Source organism: Uranotaenia lowii, chromosome 3, assembly GCF_029784155.1.
Source record: "Uranotaenia lowii strain MFRU-FL chromosome 3, ASM2978415v1, whole genome shotgun sequence".
NCBI lineage: Eukaryota > Metazoa > Arthropoda > Insecta > Diptera > Culicidae > Uranotaenia > Uranotaenia lowii.
This window is the reverse complement of record NC_073693.1, coordinates 12,943,936-12,954,134: the sequence shown is the minus strand read 5'-3', so window position 1 is coordinate 12,954,134 and position 10,199 is coordinate 12,943,936.

Below are 10,199 nucleotides of genomic sequence, written 5' to 3'. Positions count from 1 at the left end.
TTGTTCGAAACAATTCCTTGCACGGGAGAATTAACAAAAGTTTTGAAATCCTCAAGCGATTCAGTACTCAAATCGTACAAGACCTCACGTACTTATAGACTGGAATTTTTAAGTGTTCAAATAGGGTGATTTGCCAAACGTTGCACAGCTAAGCACATGATATTGGTTTCTAAGCTGTATTTAAGTCATTTCAAACGAATTCAGCCGATTTTTTTTTTGACGATTGAACTTATACAAGATGGGTCAACAAGATCCAAAAGTTCAAATGTTCGAATAAAAGTTACATAAAAACATAAAAAATCATTTTAAACAGCTTGTCTGTGCCCAAAATTTGCTCAGGCAAATTTTATGGCGTGCCTAACCCAATAAACATTTTGGCTGCTAAAGAACGGAAATTTTCTGAACAAAAGTTGAGTTAAGGCGTAATTGTTGCTTCAGCTTACTGGCTGAACAAAGACAAACTGTGAGCATGTTTCAGCGTTCAAAGAAGTCTCCAAACACTTTCTTGCTGAATAAACGTTAAAAAAAATATCTTGGTTAAATTTTTAATCAGCAAGCTGGCTGGAAGAAGGCCTCGAAAATTCACTAAGTCACGTGTTTTTTTAAATTTTAATTTAAGCTTTAATCATCTTGATCTGAAGAAGTTATTCAGCAAACATCATTAAACGTCAGTTGAGCATAAGCGTATTACCTAAATAAATGACCAACGAAACTCAAATAACAGTCGAAAACTTCAAAAAACAATTGAGAATTCAGATTCAAAATTCATAAACAGAAAATCAAGTTCACTGGTGTAGGAAAAAGTGGTAGAAATTTTGACATTTTGAAAATTTTACCATGCAAAAATGTTTTCAAGATCGTTGGTCGTTGTATTTTTTTACAGCACTGTTTCTATTTCAGCCGTATGTGATAGAAATATTGCTATTTTTGCATCACAGCATGCGAAAATACAACACGTGTTGAAGAAAAACTTGAGGGCCACAAATCTTGAAAATGTTTTTGCATGGCAAAATTTTCAAAATGTGCACACGCAAAAATTTCTTCCACTTTTTCCCAACACCAGTGAACTTGCTCGAAGTAGAACTTAAAAAATCCAATTCTAAAATTTATTAAATAATCTCCCGACAATCAATCCGAACTACTTTGAGAAGATTCCAGGGCATCGGAATTGAACGTCGCGCGCACCACGAAAAAAAAAATGGTAAGAAAATATGATGAGAAGGCAAAAAATCAAAATAAATAAACCAACCACCATGAGCCAGCCAACCACAAGAAGACAAACACAAGGTAGGAAGGTAGGTAGGTAGTTAGTTGGGTACCGTTAGACCGATTCATACTCCGTCTGGCACGCGGAGCAGAAGCCGAACATCCGAAACTTCCAACCGGCATGCAGGCAGCAGCAGCAGCGTCCATTTGTGGTTTTCCAAAGGTTGAAGCTTCCCAGCCAGCCAGCAAGCCCATCATCTCGAACCGGTGATCGTCGAAAGGGGGGGGAGCTAAAAACAAAAAAAAACCTGTTTCCTCCCCCCTCCGTGTGGTATCCAAGGTATTTTAATCAGTGTTGCCGGTGTTCGAAACTTTAAAAAACCAAAAATGACAAAAATGCAAAAAATTTCAAAAATGCAAAAAATGACAAAAATGCAAAAAAATTTCAAAAATGCAAAAAATTTCAAAAATGATAAAAATGACAAACATGACAAAAATGACAAAAATGAAAAAAGTGACAAAAATGACAAAAATGACAAAAATGACAAAAATGACAAAAATGACAAAAATGACAAAAATGACAAAAATGACAAAAATGACAAAAATGACAAAAATGACAAAAATGACAAAAATGACAAAAATGACAAAAATGACAAAAATGACAAAAATGACAAAAATGACAAAAATGACAAAAATGACAAAAATGACAAAAATGACAAAAATGACAAAAATGACAAAAATGACAAAAATGGCAAAATGATAAAAATTACAACTGTTACACAAAAGACAAAAAATACCAAAATTACAAAAATTACAAATGTTACTAAACTGATAAAAATGTCAAATGTCAAAAATGACAAAAATAACAAAAATAATAAAAAATGACAAAAATAAAAAAAAATACAGAAATGACAAAAATTACAAAAAATACAAAATTGTAAAAATTACAAAAACTGCAAAGAATTACAAAAAATACGAAAATTGCAAAAAAAAAATGACAAAAATGACAAAAAATAACAAGAATTTCAAAAATCATAAAAATGACAAAAAATTACTAAAATTTAGTATAAAAGTTAAACATCTTGTCCCAAATAGCCTTCTATGGACTTAAAGTTCCAAAATGTTCTCCAAATAGCATTTTTGAGACATCCCAAGTAACACAGATTAAGCTAAGTTGCATTTGGATGGTTTATTTTATGTTTTATTTGAGCATTTTTTCGTGCAGTTCTTTTTATGACGGTTTAATTATGGTCATGGAAAATGCTTATATTCTTGAATTAGATAATTTTGAAAACGCTAATAAAGCTTTTATTAAACATACTGTTTTGAAAGAGTTATTAAAGCTCTGTTTAAACTATAATATAACACAATCTTAGGAGTTTGCTTCAAGCTTTCTTTTGCATGTTTTATTATAGCACTCAGTGCCTGATTATTAAACCGCCATAAAACTTAGTGACAGTTCTCGATCAAGATGTCAAAACAGGACACGCTCAGATAAGGTATAACATATTTGAATGGGAATTCCCATTTTTACACACTTTTTATAAGTTATGTGTGTTGGTTTTGATTAAAAAAATAATAATAAAAAACTTCAAATTACCGGATTTGGAAGGAATATCTCTACAATATGAGTATTGAGTGAAAGAGCCCAAATAGTAGGAACAAAATTTGTTGCTTGACGCCATCATTAATCCAAGATGGCGGCTTTCGCTTTTATTTTCAAAGCTATAAATAACTGAAAATATCATGAAACCTTCACAATATGGTTATCAGGTGAAAATAATAAACGAGTTGAAGTCAAATTTTTCTGTCTGGCGCCATCTTAAATTTCAAGATGGCGGCTACCACTCAACTTGAAATAACTGTAAATGACTGAAAATCGCATAAAACCTCAAAATATGGGTATTAGTTGGAATTGGTATTGGGTTAAAAGAGCTAAACGAGTATAAGTCGAATTTCGCTATCTGACGCCATCTTAAAATCCATGGCAATCCATGACAATCTTTGACAGAAAGTTGCATTAAACCGCCATTAGGGGAACATGCCCTATTATGCGCCACCTAAGCGAATCGCTGATTTTCTATGTATTCCACGTACAAATTGTGTTAAAAATGGGAGCAATCGTTGAAGAAAATTGTTTTCTACAAATGCCTATGATTTTTTATTACTCAAATTGCTATAGTTGCTTCAAAAACTTGATTTTTAAAAACCTTATTCAAAGCCACAGAACAAAACTGTGTTGCAAAAACGCGCCGCCATGTATTCAATACGCGCCTAGCAGCCGAACACACCCGAAAGCAGCCGAAGACCGAAAACACACCAATACTTACAGACACTTTGAATGAAAATAAAACCAAAATGGACTAATCAAAATTAAAAAAAAATTAAAGTTGATTTTTTGGGCTGAATTAACGCTCAAAATAAGGTTTTAGACTTTTTGTTCATTTTCAATGAAAATTGGCCTTTTTGAAAAATTAATGCTATTTTCAGCCTACTACGATTGGCGCGTTATAACGAGCGCATAGGCCGTGATAAAACATACCCATAAAAAGCATACCATAGCGAGTTCGGTATAATTTTTTAGCATTAAATCGTAGTTTAGATTCTCCTCTATCGATGTGTCAGAAAATATTGTCTTATTCGTTTTTCTCTGCTTGGTGACACCTTATTAAGAGTGTTTTAAAATTTAGATCGAAATGAAGAAAAACCTAAATTGTGAAATTATCACGACACAGGAGCATTTTAAGGAAAAATTCATACTTGCCATGACCAATCACAGCATTTAGAACAAATTGGTAATATTTTGCAGGCTTAAAATGCTTCAGATTCTTCAAATCAAGGATGGCGCTTATTAGCCACATGGGGCGTTATATGAACTTTTCCCCTATATGGGTATTGTGTGAAAGAGCTAAACAAGTCGAATTTTTTTCCGACGCCATCTTGAAATCCATCTTGGCTTTCAAGATGGCGTCGGACAATGAAAGTTTACTTCTTCTAGTTTAGCCCTTTCATCCAATACCCCGTATTGTGGATGTATCATGAGATTTTCAGTAATTTATAGCTTTGAAAAGAATAGCGAAAGCCACCTTCTTCTTCTAGTTTACTCCTTTCCCTCAATACCCATAATGTGTGGAAATAATTTCAAAGTTCAGCGGAAGCTGCCATCTTGGATTTCAAGATGGTGTCGGAAAGAAGAAAAAAACGACTTTTCTAGTTTAGCCCTTTCACCCAATACCCATATAGTGGTGGTTTAATGCGACTTTTTGTCATTTACAGCATTTAAAGTTGAGCGAATGCCGCCATCTTGGATTTCAAGATGGCGTCAGATAGCAAAATTCGTCTTCTACTAGTTTCCCGAATACAAAAATACTGTTACCAAACAGTTACTATAATAGTTATAAAACTATTCGGGACAGCGTAAAATAACTTTTAGAAAACGATAACTGACATCGTAAAAAACATTCCACTAATTGTGAATTCCAAAACGACGGTCTGTGGAATATGGCGTTAAGTTATGTTACTGTTTAAAACTGTTAAAACAATTGTATGGAGAAACTGTTCTGCAAACAGTTGAGATAAAGTTCAAAAACCGCTCAGGGAAAACATATTCTTGCCATCAAACTGTTAATGTTAGAGTCATTCTTAAAGTTCACTTGTAACTGAACATTTACAGTAATAATTATAAAACGATCCGATATGACGTTCTTCCAACGTTATGTGTACCGTATTCTGAATCGTATACGGGAATGGAGCACGCACACATACAGAAAAATTCTCATTTTTGTGAAAAATAAAAAATGGCGATTTTTAGATTTTATAAATCTTTATTTTATCAACTTGAATTATGTACACCATACTATCGACCTAATATTTTAAAAAACATAATTACCCATCAACTATCAACCAACACCGGGGTTGAAACAGTGGTGGAATGGAAAAAGATCCTCCTGGAGCGGCGGGTGCCAATTTAGAACCATGTCTTTGCCGTCTTTATACCCTCTCGACTCGGACTGATATCTTCTTATCGCTCCTTCACCAGGACGAGGTCTAATTTCCGACACACGTTGGATCAGCTGCTGAATCCCGAAGTCAGGCTCCTTCCAGAGTGAAATTGCTCCTCCAGCTCCTCCAGCGGATATGTTTCTGAAATAAAAAAAAACCTTTCTAAAATTTGTTGATGTTAATATTTGTATGTGGAATTTACCTGTTGCAAACATCGCTGGTGGCTTTTTTCTTGTCTGTCCTGATAATCACGACGGCTACCGATTCCCTTCAGTCGACAGCCAAACGGTGGAGATTTGCTGCTGGAACGGCACACACGACTTCTTGGGGGAACGCGCGCGGAAAACGTTTGTTGTTTTTTTATGTTGTCGGCAGGGATGCCAACGAGACTGATTTATCAATATTGTACTAATATGAAATAAAAATGTGAAAATAAAAAAGAGTAATTAGTAGCTATTAGAAACAGGTTAATTTCAAGGACAAAGAGTATAAATAACTTTTATCGAAAACTTATTAAACAAAAGTAGAGGTGATATTCCCTAAACTCAAACAACAATGAGTTCTACATAGTTGGGTGAATTTTTATTTCATCTTTTTATCGCCTCATGAGAGGAAAGTCCTCGAAAAGATCACACCCAAATAATCTTTGTTCGTTAAAAAGGTTAGAATATATAGATGTGTGAATTAAGCATATTTAAGAAACAAAAAGTTTTTTTAAGGAAGCGATATTAAACTCAACTAAAAGCTTATTGTGGATAGCATGGTGTGTAAAATCTAGAACAATATCATAAGTTTTATAAGAAATTGTAACTTTGTATCTAACATGGTGGTCAACACCATGCACTATAACCGTGCCTGTTATCGACTCAATAATCAAAAAAAAAATTTTTTTTTGTTCAAAAGATTTTTCATAAATCTGTGCTGAGTTTATTTTTTTCAAATCATCTGGCATCTCTGACCAGCATTTAGGTTATTTTTGACATGAGTTTGACAGACGTCATGAACGCTTTGCGTTATGATTCGAGAACAGTTTTACGACTATTAATAAAATTGAAGTAAATCGTTAAACCATTCATTTACCTTTCCAGATACCATCACTTATTCACAATGACGTTAATTTTAAGTTCTTATCGTTGTCGAAGTAAAGTTTAAAATAATAGCTACGTTTACAGAGACAATCACTTTTTCTGGAGCCGTAGATGTATCGTAGTGACTATTTGAAATAAAGTTTTTTAGTATGCGGGTTAACCCTTCCACCCAATACCAATAATGTTGGGGTTTCATGAGATTTTAAGTCATTTACAACATTCTAAAGTTCAGCAGAAGTCGCCATCTTGGATTTCAAGATGGCGCCAGACAACGAAATTTGACTTCAACTCATGGTTTATGCCACGGGTCATTCACAACCGAACCATTATCATTCAAAAAGTCTGTCCTCATTTCCTGTACTAATGATTAACAACTCAGATATGAGGAACTTATTCTAAGCGTGTAATTGATTGGCTTGCGAGAGAAACGTCAAATTTTAGCTTTTTACACGCTAACTTTTGGCTACCCCTTAAAGGCGTAAAATTGACCCGTTATTGAGAACCTTTGTGATCTGTCAAATAACGGGTCAATTTATCGGATCAAAATTACCCTTTATTTAGAAAAGCACGAGTCCAGCCATAAAGGGTAGCCTTGGAACTTTGTGAGTTTCGGAATTTTATTTGCTCTTGTGAAAATTAATCTCTGCAAGGGGAACTGAACTGGATGCAGAGGATTGTGGTAAGTTGTATTTCAACGAAATTGTTCTTTATCATTTAATAATGAAAATAAGAATATTTCCCAACAGATTGTTCCGGAACCAGTTGAAGGAAAAACTGCGAAATGTATGTGGGAGCTGCGGACCTGTGAAAAATTAAGCAAGTCTCCTCCGATCTTAGACTGGTTGTAGGCAGGGTTACTGATAATCGCTTCGTTTACTTCAAAATTTTCAATCGTTACGACGCAACCACAGTAACGACGCTGTTAAGCATCGACTCGCGAACGAATCAAAACATGCAACATATGAACGCCGTCTTAGTGAACCATGTACTATGAATTTTCGTTCTGTTTGTGTTGCCTAGCGTTCCTTGTTGATTTTCTCCTTCCGATTTTTAGTCATTGTTTACTCCAGCAATCATTCGCTTTGCTACTGAATGAACTCGTTTGCGAGTTGATTCGGCGCGAGTTGATGACGATGCTGTTGATTCATGCCCGAAATTAGACCTTTAAGGGAGAATGCTACTAGGGATCAATTCCTGGGCTAAAGACTAAGACCGACATTTAATAAAATAATTAACACAGCTTAAGAGGAAAATAAGGCAATTTTGGCATAAATTTGGTTTTTGGGCATCTCTTGCGTTCCAAGAATTAACTCGTTTTCCTTCATGAAGCGTTCGCGGCGAAGCATGATCGTCAGCGAGTCGAGTAGATGTCGAAGAATTCGACGCCGTCTACGCGCAATGTTTTCATTAGAAGCGAATGATGATTGTTTGATGGTTACCGATAGTAACTCAAAAAATAACGGATCACTAAAGAGGGGAAGAAAAACAAACTAGGATTGCGTCGTTCGATGCTGAAAAGCGTCGTTTCTAAAGAAAACAGACTTTCTATGTTGAGGAGTAAACTCGTTGGTGACTAGGATCGGGGTGAAAAACCATTCTGAGCGAAGATCAGCAACCTTGGGGGTAAGTTCATTCAAAATAATTTAATTAAAAGGAAAACAACTAATATTATATTTGAACTCATTTCAGAATTCGTCATTTTGATGCCGTCCTCATGATGAAGGTCCAACTTTGAGTGATCCCAAAAGCAGTCAAATCGGGACAATTAACGATGATCTTTTTTACAAAACTTTTGCTAATGACATGAATCGTAGGAAAATATATAATTTTTATCTATAAATTGTTTATTTTATTTTGATTTTGAATTCCTCGCATTCAACAAGATTGGCCCTGTCACTTGAAACTGCTCACATCCCGTAATCGAGCTCTTCCGAAATAAGGGGTAATTTTAATCCGCTTCAAGCGTTATCATGCTGAGTACCCCTTAAAGGGTAGAGGGACTTTATCCCGAAAAAGGAGTTCTCCCAGTCTTATTGAATAACGGGTCAAAAGTATTCGTTAAGGGGTAGCCAAAAGTTAGCGTGTATGTAGTCATCATTAAATTATCATAAAACTAATTAGCCATTTAATTGACCTTTAAAAAGCTACTAATCATTGAATTGACTAACGCCATGTTGGTTGCAAAATCAAAGGGCACGAAAGGACACCATGTTGATGGATTCACAATGCAAGTATGTATTTGAAAATATTTTTCCAGGCCTATTTTTTATCAGTTTTATCATGATTGACCATCAGATTTCACGAGGCGCATTTATTTTAAGATACTGTTCATACACATTTTGCCTAAAATCTTGACTCAAGTATCTGTATCATTTTATGCTTAAGAGTTGTGAACATGAAATTCATTTTTTTTTATATAACAGACTAGCTGATCCCATACGAACTCCGTTTCGCTTTTGAACTTGGAATATGTCATGAACAGCTTGTATGAAAGTCAATTGTAGAAAACTTTCCAGATGCTCTTCCGAATTCATTGTTAAGTAATAATTGCTAAAATATTGGACGATTACTTTTTCTGTCGTCTGCTACTTAATTTAAAATCAAGAATCAAAACTCCCGTGTGCAAATTTTCAAGGCAATCTATTGCATAATTACGTCAATATTGCTAAAAACAGTGAAAATTAATTAATATGGACGATCCCTTTCGTCGACCCCTGGCAAAACATTTGACATCTGAAATCGATTGCCCGTCCCCGAAACTTACCGTGTGCTAATTTTCATTACAATCCGATGTCAAATAACGACGATATTGCAAAAATATTGAATGGTTAATATGGACGACCCCCTTTGCCGGCCCCTTATACTGAATTTAATACCCGAAATCCATTGCTCGTCCCTCAAAACTCTCGTGTACCAAATTTCATCTGAATCCTATGTATAATAACGACAATATCGCATAAACAGTGAATAGTTAATATGGACGACCCCTTTGGTCGACCCCTGTTTTTAATTTGGATAGGTGAATTAAATTTTTTGTCCCTAATAACTCCTTTGTGCAAATTTTCATCAGAATCCGATGTATAAAAACGTCAATATCACTAAGATATTGAAAATTTGATATGGACGACCCCTTTTGCCGGCCTCTTACACTGAATTTGATGCCTCGAATCGATTGCACGTCACTCAAAACTATCGTGTATCAATTTTCAGGTCAATACGATGTATAATAACGTCAATATCGCAAAAACAGCGAACATTTAATATCGACGACCCATTTTGCCTGACCCCTTACATACACCTTGATACCTGAAATCGATTTCTCGTCTTTCAAAATACTCATGTGCAAATTTTCAACACGATCCGACGAAAAGTAACGTCAATATCGCGAAAACAATATTTGTCTTGTATGGACGATCCCCTTCAGAAGGGGTCGTCCGAAAATCTGAAAATATTTTTCATCCTTCTTGGTCCTAATGAGCATCCATGCCAAATTTCAGACCTCTAGCTCTTAAGACGGCTGAGTCTATAGAGGACAAACAAACAAACAAACATACAGAAATTGCTTTTTATATATATAGATATTATTTTAACGGATGTTGATTTATATGCCGCTTCGTAATGTTTCTGAGTAATAATAACCATGCGCCTTCGCTGCTAGCTGCTGGCTGTCCTCACACACAGGTGTTCTAGGGAAGTTTATTACCACTTCGAATTTTAGTTGCAGCTTAGGCAATATCTAGGCGTGGCCTCGTGACAGCTTGTGAGGCTATCATCTAGAAGAGTCGCGGTTCAAATCTGGTATTAGGCCTATTTTTTTCACTTCCATCTGTACCGTTGAGCCGTCAACACGTACGCCGGAGCATCGTATCGTTGCTGTGTACCTGCAGGAACATTTTACATTAT